Consider the following 10,460-nt stretch of genomic DNA (forward strand, 5'->3'; position numbering starts at 1 on the left):
GGAGAAAGTTGTATATTGGTGGACTATACCTTTAAAACTATACATACTTGAACACAAAACACCATTTTTTGGGGAAAAAACCCTTTGTTGTTAAGACAGAGAGTGCTATTTGAGTGGAATAAACTTTTAACCTTTACATATTTTGAGAGAAAGTAGTATTTTGGTGGAAATAAGCCTTTTAAAGCTTTAGTTGTTCACACAGTTCAGTTCAGTTCAGTTGAGTCAATTTCTAAACAATAAAAACTCCAAATGTCAGAATCACATCACTTCACAGCTTTACTCCCCAAAGAAGAATGTATAACTGCGTCTAGAAATCCTACAAAGCACAACATCATTTGGAAACAGCAGGGCATGTGTCACTTGGCAGAGCAATTTCCAGGCGTCCTCATTCGGAGTTATTAAGGACAGATCAATTGGTGACATTTTCCATCTGCCTCTTAAATCTGACTGTCTGAACATTCTGAGACATGTATAAACATTCTGAGGGTGGAAGTCTGTTTTTATTGTTCAAAGCTGACACCGGTCTATTTGGGATTTGAGAACAAACTGAGATTTTCCTTTCAGGATTCCCTTACGGTTCAAATATTATACTATTGTGATTTAAACATCACCTCAAATGCCTTTCATGTGTGAAAAATGTGCCAGAAGTGGATAAACAGGCTTTTGAGTTTTTTAATTATCTGAAATTACTTGATATTAATAAAAATATACAAATACAGTTATAAATATCCATATTTTGTGCTATAAAAAATTATACAAATGAGACATGGTTGAGCAGAAAATGTTCAAACAAATTTCAGATTTCAGCAGTTTATAATAACATTAATCAGAGCATGTCATTATAGGTTATTAAGTGCAGATAGATGAGAAAAACAGTGCCAGTTTTAGTAATTTAACAAAATCTAGATAACCAAACTTTTGTAAAGTAAGTAACTCCTCTCTTCTGTTGAATGAAGTAAACACTTTGGAGTTTCGGAGGAAACATCCATGTAGTTTTGCTGCAATACTGTCCAATATGCCTTATAACACAATTCAGAACAGGTTGTAACACTCAGTGCTGTTGTTTAATGATAATTGGTTCAATATTTAGGGCTGCACAGTGTCGTAGTGGTTAGCACTTTCACCTTGCAGCAAGAAGATCCCCGGTTCAAATCCCGGCCTGGGCCTGGGATCTTTCTGCATGGAGTTTGCATGTTCTCCCTGTGCATGTGTGGGTTTTCTCCGGGTACTCCGGCTTCCTCCCACAGTCCAAAAATATGCTGAGGTTAATTGGTTACTCTAAATTGTCCGTAGGTGTGAATGTGAGTGTGATTGTGTGTCTGTATATGTAGCCCTGTGACAGACTGGTGACCTGTCCAGGGTGTCCCCTGCCTTCACCTGAGTCAGCTGGAATAGACTCCAGCACCCCCCATGACCCTAGTGAGGATAAAGCGGTGTATAGAGGATGGATGGATGGACATGTTAGAACCAAAATTATATGACATTTTAATTTTGAGACTAGTGGAAGACAGACAGGACTTCAGCTTCTCTTAAGGATTTGGAGAGAGCTGTAGGAGAAGTAAAGAAGGGGAAGTTCATACGTCAGGTGGCAGATGAAGATCCACAGAATGACTTTTCAGCCCATCAGGTCATACATGAACAAATGGAGACAGATCTTACATTATATGAGGTGTAAAATTTAAATTTTACTTTGACATAATTGATGGCACAATTTACCCCCAACATGTTTTCTGCAAAGGCTCAACTAACTCCAAGTTTGTTCCCTTTGGAAAACCATATTCCTCATATACAGTGACTACACCAGTGTTTCAGCATTTTACATGAACCCAAACCCATCCACTGTGTGCTTTCTTTACAGTAAATATGACAGTTAAAAATTTAAAAAATAACTGCTGCTTTGTTTACATTTAAACAAAGTAGTGCTGAGACTGCTGTCAGAATGTGACTACCTTGATTTCATTGCATCGAAAAAACACCACCATTCATCCAATCTGATTCAAACTCCCCACTGCACTTCCTCAGGACCCCTGTAATACCCCTACCAAGTTTGAGCATGATCTGAAGTACCGTTGTCAAGATATGCAATGGTTTCTATGCAGAATGAACACCCCTAAAAATAGTTCAGAATGAGACATTCTAGAATTCATGCTGCATATAAGTGTCAGTGTGCAGACAGTTGGGGACAGTGTCTTACGGATTTCAGCAGGACAACAGGACTACTGGAAATTAGCAAGACATCGAGATTAAACTCATCAACCTTTCAACAAAGTCCAAAGAAGCCAACATTTTTGAGGTAAGTGACTTCACTGTTCTGTTTGATGAAGCAAACACCAGAGGAAACATTCAGAAGGCAGTTTTAAGATCTATTTTTCTACAACTCTGTCCAATCTGTAAAGAAATCCGTGAGTCAGAACAGGATATAACACTCAGTTTTGTACTTGTCTTGTAATTTTTAACATCTTGTTATTAAAAAGTCAGATCTTAGCAGCGTGGAAGGGAAGTGATGTGTTCAGGTTTGGTCATAACTGGATAACTAAAACCAACTCCTGTAAAGAGCAGGACAAACATTTTTGTTAAGACAAAATTTGGTTTTAAAGCTTCAAACTTGGAATAATTTGATACAACCATGACCAAATGCATAGATATGTTGGGATTTTTCGACTGGGAAATGTTCATTTTTGGAGTATATAATGATAGTCTGATGTGTTGATGTGAGCAAGATTTAAGGTCACTTTTTTCTGATAAGTAAATTAATTCAGTAAGTGTAATAAGTAAGGTAATAGCTCATTCTGTTTCCTTAACTTGCAACATGGAATCCAAAAATGAAATTGGATTATGCTATCCAGCAATATTTTTGTCTTTGGTGGTACAACTTGTCATATCTGCTCAATCAGTTACTAAAGTTCATCACATTTTCTTTTTCATAAAAAAATATTCTGCATTCTTTGTTTTGGATCATCCTGGCATGCAAGTACAAAAGTGTCAGAAAATATCATTGGATGATTTCTGCATTATTGTTTTTTTGGGGTAATGTGTGCTCAAAGATGAGACTTTCAGTGACAATTTCAATTATTTTTTAAATTTCAATTCACCTGCTATCAGAGATTATTTCATCGACTTGTCCTGTAGTTGAAACTAGAACTAACCATAAAAAAAATCATGCTTTATCTGCATTAGTTCTTGAGATACTGTCATTTAAACATTACCTCAGATGCCTGTAATATGTTAAAAATGTTCTGGACGTGGATAAACAGGCTTTAAAAAAATGATCTCAAATATCTTGATTTGTGAATAAAAATGCTGAACACATTTCTAAAAGTTAGCATTTTTAATATATTTGAAATATATTTTATGTGAGAAAAATCTGTCAAATGAGACACAGTTAAGCAGAAAATGCTCTAACAAATGAGAGATTTCAACAATTTATAACAACATTACTCAGAATATGTCACTATAAGTTATTAAGTGCAGATAGATGAGAAAAACAGTGCCAGTTGTAGTCATTTAACATGCCATTTTCAAAATTAAACCATCCTGAGAAATTTTAAATAGTTTTTAAAGGCATTCTAGAATTCATGCCACACACAAAAACTCTGAGTGGAGACACCATTTCAATGTATTTTATTGAGTTATTTATTCGTTTATTGAGTAGTTTAGTGAAACCAGCTTCACACCAAACTCAGAGACATCCACATTTCAGCAAAATCTAGATAACCAAACTTTTGTGAAGTAAGTAACTCCTCTCTTCTGTTTAATGAAGTAAACACTTTGGAGTTTCTGAGGAAACATCCATGTAGTTTTGCTGCAGTACTGTCCAATATGTCTTATAACACAATTCAGAACAGGTTGTAACACTCAGTGCTGTTGTTTTATGATAACTGGTTCAATATTTAGCAAATATGATTGAAAACTGAGATCACAACAGCGTGGTAGATTACCAATGGTTTAACAAGACATCCATAGATTATGGTTCTCTTTTGTGTCTGTTTCACTTTCAGTCTTCTGGGACAAAACAAAAATGTACTTTCAAAGTTCATCATCATCCTCATCATCATCCTCATCATCATCCTCATCTTCCTCCGAGGGGAGTTCCTCAAGGCAGCGTTCCGAAGTCCCAACAGGCTACACGGTGGTGAAAGAACTGGGAGATGGAAGCTATGGAACAGTGCTGGAATGTGTGAAAACCAACACTAAAGAGCACGTGGCTATAAAGGTGCCCCAAAGGAACAATCTTGACCATGAGGTAGGACACTGATTTCAGCTGAACAGTGACACAAAAAAGATATTGTTTGAAAAAGAGGTGGTACCACTACAAGATTCTGAGTAGTGGTACTGGTCATGTTATGTACTTTTTAGTTGTTGAGAAGAACTGATTGGACTATGTGGCTCAGCAATCATATTATGTCTCCACAGGCGAAAATCCTGAAAAAGCTCATGAGCCACAACTCAAAGGAGTCCAACATCATTGACTACAAAGGAGACATCTTCGTAGAAAATACGCGGCTCCTGGTGTTTGAAAAACTGGACATCACCCTGTGGGACTATGTGGAGAATTTACCACAGCCAATGCCACTGGAACACGTCCGTACAGTTATCCAGCAGGTGTGACCTTCTATTGTCTCCTTATATTTCTCTCCTTCAGTGGTGCTAGAATCAACATCGGTGTTTCAGGAACCTTTACAACTTCTACTTTTATTGTCATGTGACAGATTTCTTTAACAAACTCCTGATAAATGTTGTTACTTGCAGCTGGCTGGAGCTTTGAAAACAACAAAGAGTGCTGGCATAATCCACACTGATGTGAAGGAGGATAACATCATGATGGTGGATCGCGTGAAGCAGCCCTTCAGGGTCAAGCTGATTGACTTTGGTTTGGCCAAGTACAGGTCCAAAGCCAGGGCAGGAAAGCTATGCCAAGGACTTGCATATAGGTATGAAATACTGATACTTTTTAAACATTGAGAAATCTTTAATTCAGCGCTGTCTCCTTACTGTCTACTGTGTCACATCTTCATTTGATGTTTTTTCCACATTTAGAGCTCCAGAAATCTTCCTGGGCCGGCCGTATTCAGAGGCCATCGACGTTTGGTCGTTAGGCTGCGTGATGGCCAGGATGATGACTCAAGATAGTCTCTTTGGATCAGACTCAGAATACTGGACAGTGAGTAAATTACTGCAGCTGAAACACATTAGAAGCCGTGACAGGATTAGCTTCAGGTCTAACATGGTGTTATGTTTTGTCTGCAGCTCCGACGCATGATCCATCTGCTGGATCTGCCGCCGCAATATCTCATCGATGCTGGCCGGAGATCACGATTATTTTTTGAGAGAATGCCAAATGATTGGTGGCGGCTGAAGGTACAATACTCCTACTGTGATTTTACCTCTGACCTTTACTCACTCAATAAGATAAAGACTTTAGTAAGCATCATTGTTTTCTTCCTTCAGACACCTATGGATTATTTTGGGACCGATCTCGTCCACTCCGACCCCACAGTTTACAAGTTCGACTCTCTGGAAGAAATGAAAACGGTAGGTAGTTTAGGAAGCAGCAGCTAGTTGCTGAAAAGTCCCGTTCATTTATGGTATTCACATTTCACGGCGGAAGGTGATTTGACCACTGTTGGACTTTCAAAATGTTTTCTGCACCAGCTGTGCTCTGAGACGGACAACCCAGCAGAGGCTGATGAGAGGAGGGAGTGCATCGAGCTGTTGAAGGCGATGCTTCAGTGGGATGATGACGACAGAATCACCCCCAGTGGTATCCTCAGGCATCCCTTTATCACCAAAAGCTACCTCAGCAGCAGCTCCTCCACCAGCAGTTGGTAAGTGTGTTTCTATTTACTTTGTACACAGGTTGTGAGACATTAGCAGCCCAGCAGGTGACAAAAGACTGATATGGACTTCTGTTGATTTCCATGTTTACATTCTCTGCTTGTCGGATGTAAACCCAACAGTGTATGTTTCCTTTTTTTTTAGCGATGAATCTAGACCCTCCACCAGCCTGTCCATCATGGTTAAGCCTGCAGACCCTGAAAACAGAATTAACCTGACAGGCTTGCTTGATGAGGACAGTGACCTGAAGAGCAGTGAGTATGAGGACAGTGACGATGCTGACACTGCTGAAGACACTGAGGACAGCATGGATAGTAATGAGGATGAAGACACTGAAGTCACTGAGAAGGAGCAGAGAAAGACAAAGAAGAAGAAGAAGAACTGCTTCCAACGTGTCTTCTCTTGGATAAAGAAGACGTTCTGCTGCTGCTCTGTGTCCGATGTGATGGACTGAGCAGCACTGTCAAGTGTCTTTCACTGTCACAGTTTTTCACTGTGAAGCGTCTTTAACGCATGGCTTCCCACACTTGAAGAGGAAGGCCTGGTCTTTGCAACAGGATTCCACTCTTTTCACTTTTCCTGTTCTCTCTCTCCTTCACCCTCACCCCAACCGGTCGAGGCAGATGGCCGCCCTGTCTGAGCCTGGTTCTGCCGGAGGGTTCTTCCTGAAAAAGGGAGTTTTACCTCCCCACTGTCGCCAAGTGCTTGCTCAGACAGGGAATCCAAAGGAAACTTTGGATTTGTTGCTTTTCTCTCTATAATTTTGTCTTTACTTTTCTTATTGAACTGGTAAATAAAATGTATTGAAAATGAATTGAAAGGTTCACCCAAAAAGTGTCTGGATTTTGGTCACATGGTTGATGCTCACAACTGGCCTGAGTCAGTCATGGCTTCTCAGTTGAATTCTTTGGTTTTATACAACTTTCAATAAGTGTAAAACACATCATTTTTTAACATTTTCAATAAAGTGACTACAATGAAATATGACAATTTTAAGCTCATTTATATAAATCAGTTATATTGGTTTATTCCACCCAACTACTTCCTATCGAATTTTGTAAAAATTTTAAGGGTTTTTTTTCCCCTAAAATGCTTTTTTAAGTCTATATAATTTAAAGGTTTATTCCACCAAATATACAATTTTCTCTCCAAGTACTGAAGTGCTGACGATTTATAGGTTATTGCACCTAAAAAAAAGTACTTTGTGTCTTAACAACTAAAGGTTTAAAAAGTTTATTCTGCGCAAAATACTACATTCTTTCCAAGTATGTAAAGTTTTAAAGTTTTTTCTACCGACTACTAGGACTACTTTCTGTCCAGCAGTTTAGCTTAGATTGGACTTGCATGTGGGCAGTTTGTGTAATTAGCTTAATTAGTTCATTATAAGGTAAAACAATGATAAAGTCACACTATGGCCTTTGTAGTAAGTAGATTCAACAGATATATGAAAGGTTGGAGAGGCAAGATAAGTCACACTAGTGAGAATGCTGTGGACTTACTTAATAGATTCACCCTATGGAGACAATGACCAACTGCAAATTCATATATATCTTGTTCTTGTAATAGTCTAAAAGTTAAATAGGGATGAATGGACCCAAATAACATCATCATCCACTAACTGATAAAATTATTAAAAACACTTCTACAGGAATGCATGTATTTTAAATAACAAAGAGACATTAAGTGACATTTTCTTTCTTTCTTATGGCTTTCATCTGAACCTGGGAAAGGCAGTCAGATCAAGGGATGACGTTGTTCCGTTAACTTTTAGCTTCTTGTGCTTAAATTCCCCAAAAAGAGAAGGTACACCTGCAGAAAGTATCAAACAGCAAGACAACAAACGGCGACTCTCTGTTTGATGTCCCACTTAAAACGTCTGACTGTGAAAGCAAACAAAGTGACAGCTGCTGCAGGTTCAGGAGGGTCAGGAAGAGCAGGATTCAAAATTTATGAAAGGACTGCAGAGAGAAGGGGAGGCAGCTTGTGAATGAGCAAAAACACTGAAAAATACTAAGCTAAGATGTGGATGTAGCACGTAACTCCCACTGAAACTGAAAATAGTTGGTTTTATGTTTCTGTCTGCGCATAGATTGAACAAATTAGACATAAATAAGGACGCAAGATATTGGATTAGCAAAATTTCAAAACATTGTTGATGTCCTCATCAAACAATGTGTACCAACAAGTGTATTTTTTTTTACATAAGACAAACCTTATTTTGGAAGTTTTGTGAACTTCCTAAAAGTTTTTTCCCCTCTGTTCTGGGCTAGGATAACCGCTTTAGGTTGATTTAATTTGATAATAAGCTGTATAATGTACAAAACAGGAAAATAAATCCACCACTGACCAAAACCATAAATGCATCAAGTTCAAAAGCTCATTTATACAATTTATATTTAGTTTTTGAAAAGGGGGTTAAATTCAACCAATTGTGCACAAGAAGTTTTTTAGATGTGCATCTTTGGCCAATTCTCTACCACTCAGGTAATCTCCACATGGGCTGAGTATGGCTTTAAAAGAAAATGATCAGATAAAATGACCAGTGCATAAACACTCCTTTGACAAGTAAATATAAAGGAACACCTTAAAATGCAGTTTTATTCAAGTGTCACGACTCAATGGATGACAAATAAATACAAGAACCATTTGTTGGCTGCTGGATTCTATGTCTGTTTGGGCCAAAAAGACACTTGAATGTCCACAACTTCACCATTTTTAAAATCTAAGAAATAGTTTTAGACATCGTGGTGGAAGAGACAATCTGCTCTAGAACTACAAATGTTGAGTCACCACCCAGGTCCAGGATTGTTTCATCCATCTGAAAAAGTTGTTAGTGTGCATGACCAGAAAATATGTGCTCAGACTTTGTAGAATGGCCTGAGGGAGGCTAGCCTGTGATCTCTTTTCCCACACTAAACCTTGATCTAATAGCAGAACAGTATAATCCACTCCTGTTGGCAACTCCTCACATTCATTGGACACTGGCAAGATGGAGGAAGGTCCTTTCCACTCCTGAATATTGTTTTTGGTGTACAGAGCAGATAGAAGGTTTCAGAGTTTACCAGGAAAATACCAAAGCGCAGACACAAAGATGGGAGGCAGGTTTAGGAAAAGGAATTACATCACCGCCCACATTCATCTGGGTTTGTCTCAGTTACCATCCATAATCATCCAAGTATCCAATCCTAACTTTCCACACAGTTTGAAACCAAGCTCTTGGAAAACCTATTAGTGTGGCTTTTTTGAGAGTTCAGCGTTTGTGTTGGTGGAGCAGAAGAGTGAGAACATTACCTCGGTGTAAAAGTTATCGTAGCATTTCAGGATTAGAAGGGATTAGCCTCTTTTGCTGTCAGTGTCAGCAGCAGGAATGGATTGAGTATTTCTTTGTTGGAGTTTCCCAAGACTTGAAGCCCAGGGCCAACCTTTTGCTGACTTACTGGTTCTGTGAGTACCTGGTGTAAATACTGTCCATACTAACACTGTGGAATTGTTGCACTGTGCTGAGAGATGCATTTGAGTTGTTCAATAGTTGATTTCCTGGTTTGGCTTTTGGTGTTAAAAGATCCACTGTAAAAAGTGAAGCGGATTCTTGAACTGTGATTTTCGTTGTTTGGAACAAACTGGAGCTGAACTGTGTGGGAAACTGACTTTTACCTGACTGGATTGGACTCAGAATAACAACACACACATTCAGCCATTCCTATGTCTTGCTGGTTTGTAAGTATACTTTCTTTTTTTTTTTTTTAAATTTTATTATTACAACAGTGAACATTAAAGACATACAAACAGGTCACTTTTACAATATAGAAGATAGTGTTAAACAAAGTAGAGAGCAAACAATAATAATGAGTAATAACGATTATATATGCAACAAAGACGAAACAGGGAGAAAAGAAAGGTAAAAATAAATGGAAATGAAAGCAGAAATAGCTGTTCTCTGTGTGTATGAAGGAGGGAGTGTGTGTATGTGTGTGTGTGTGTGTGTGTGCGAGTGTGTTCGCGCATATTCCATATATGATGTATAATATATATGCTGATAATGATAGTGATATAAATAAGGAGATCAATGAATAATAACAGTTATTTACCTCATTACAATAATAATAGAAAACATAACAATTGTCAAAACAAGTGATTGAAACCGGACAATCCCCACACACAGAAACCACACGGGGGGGCAGGGCAGAGGGGCACGACCACCCCACCGCAAGGCCGTGCCCAAACCCAGCACCTTTTTTTTTTCTTCCCCCCCCCCCCTTTATTTCCCTTCCTCCTTTTCCCCTTTATATATTTTTTATTTTATTTATTCATTCATTCATTCATTCCCTCTTCCCCTTTCCTTTTCCTCCTTCTCATCTTCTCTCTTTTTTCTTTTCCTTTTCTTTTTCCTCCTTTCCTTTCCCTCTTTTCCCCTTTCCTCTTTTCCTTTCCTCCCCCCTTTCTTTCTTCCCTCCCTCTTTTCCTTCCCTTCCCTCTCCCTTCTTCGTAGGCCCTCCCCCCCTCTCTCCTTCCTTCCCTTTGAGTGTGTGTGTTATTATGATAATGTGGTGCATTAAAAACAGGGCATATGAGGTGCATTAAAAAGCGAAGGGAAGGCAGGCAAGGAGTTTGCTCCATCAGCAATA

This window comes from Acanthochromis polyacanthus, chromosome 5 (assembly GCF_021347895.1).
Source record: "Acanthochromis polyacanthus isolate Apoly-LR-REF ecotype Palm Island chromosome 5, KAUST_Apoly_ChrSc, whole genome shotgun sequence".
In the NCBI taxonomy this organism is placed as follows: domain Eukaryota; kingdom Metazoa; phylum Chordata; class Actinopteri; family Pomacentridae; genus Acanthochromis; species Acanthochromis polyacanthus.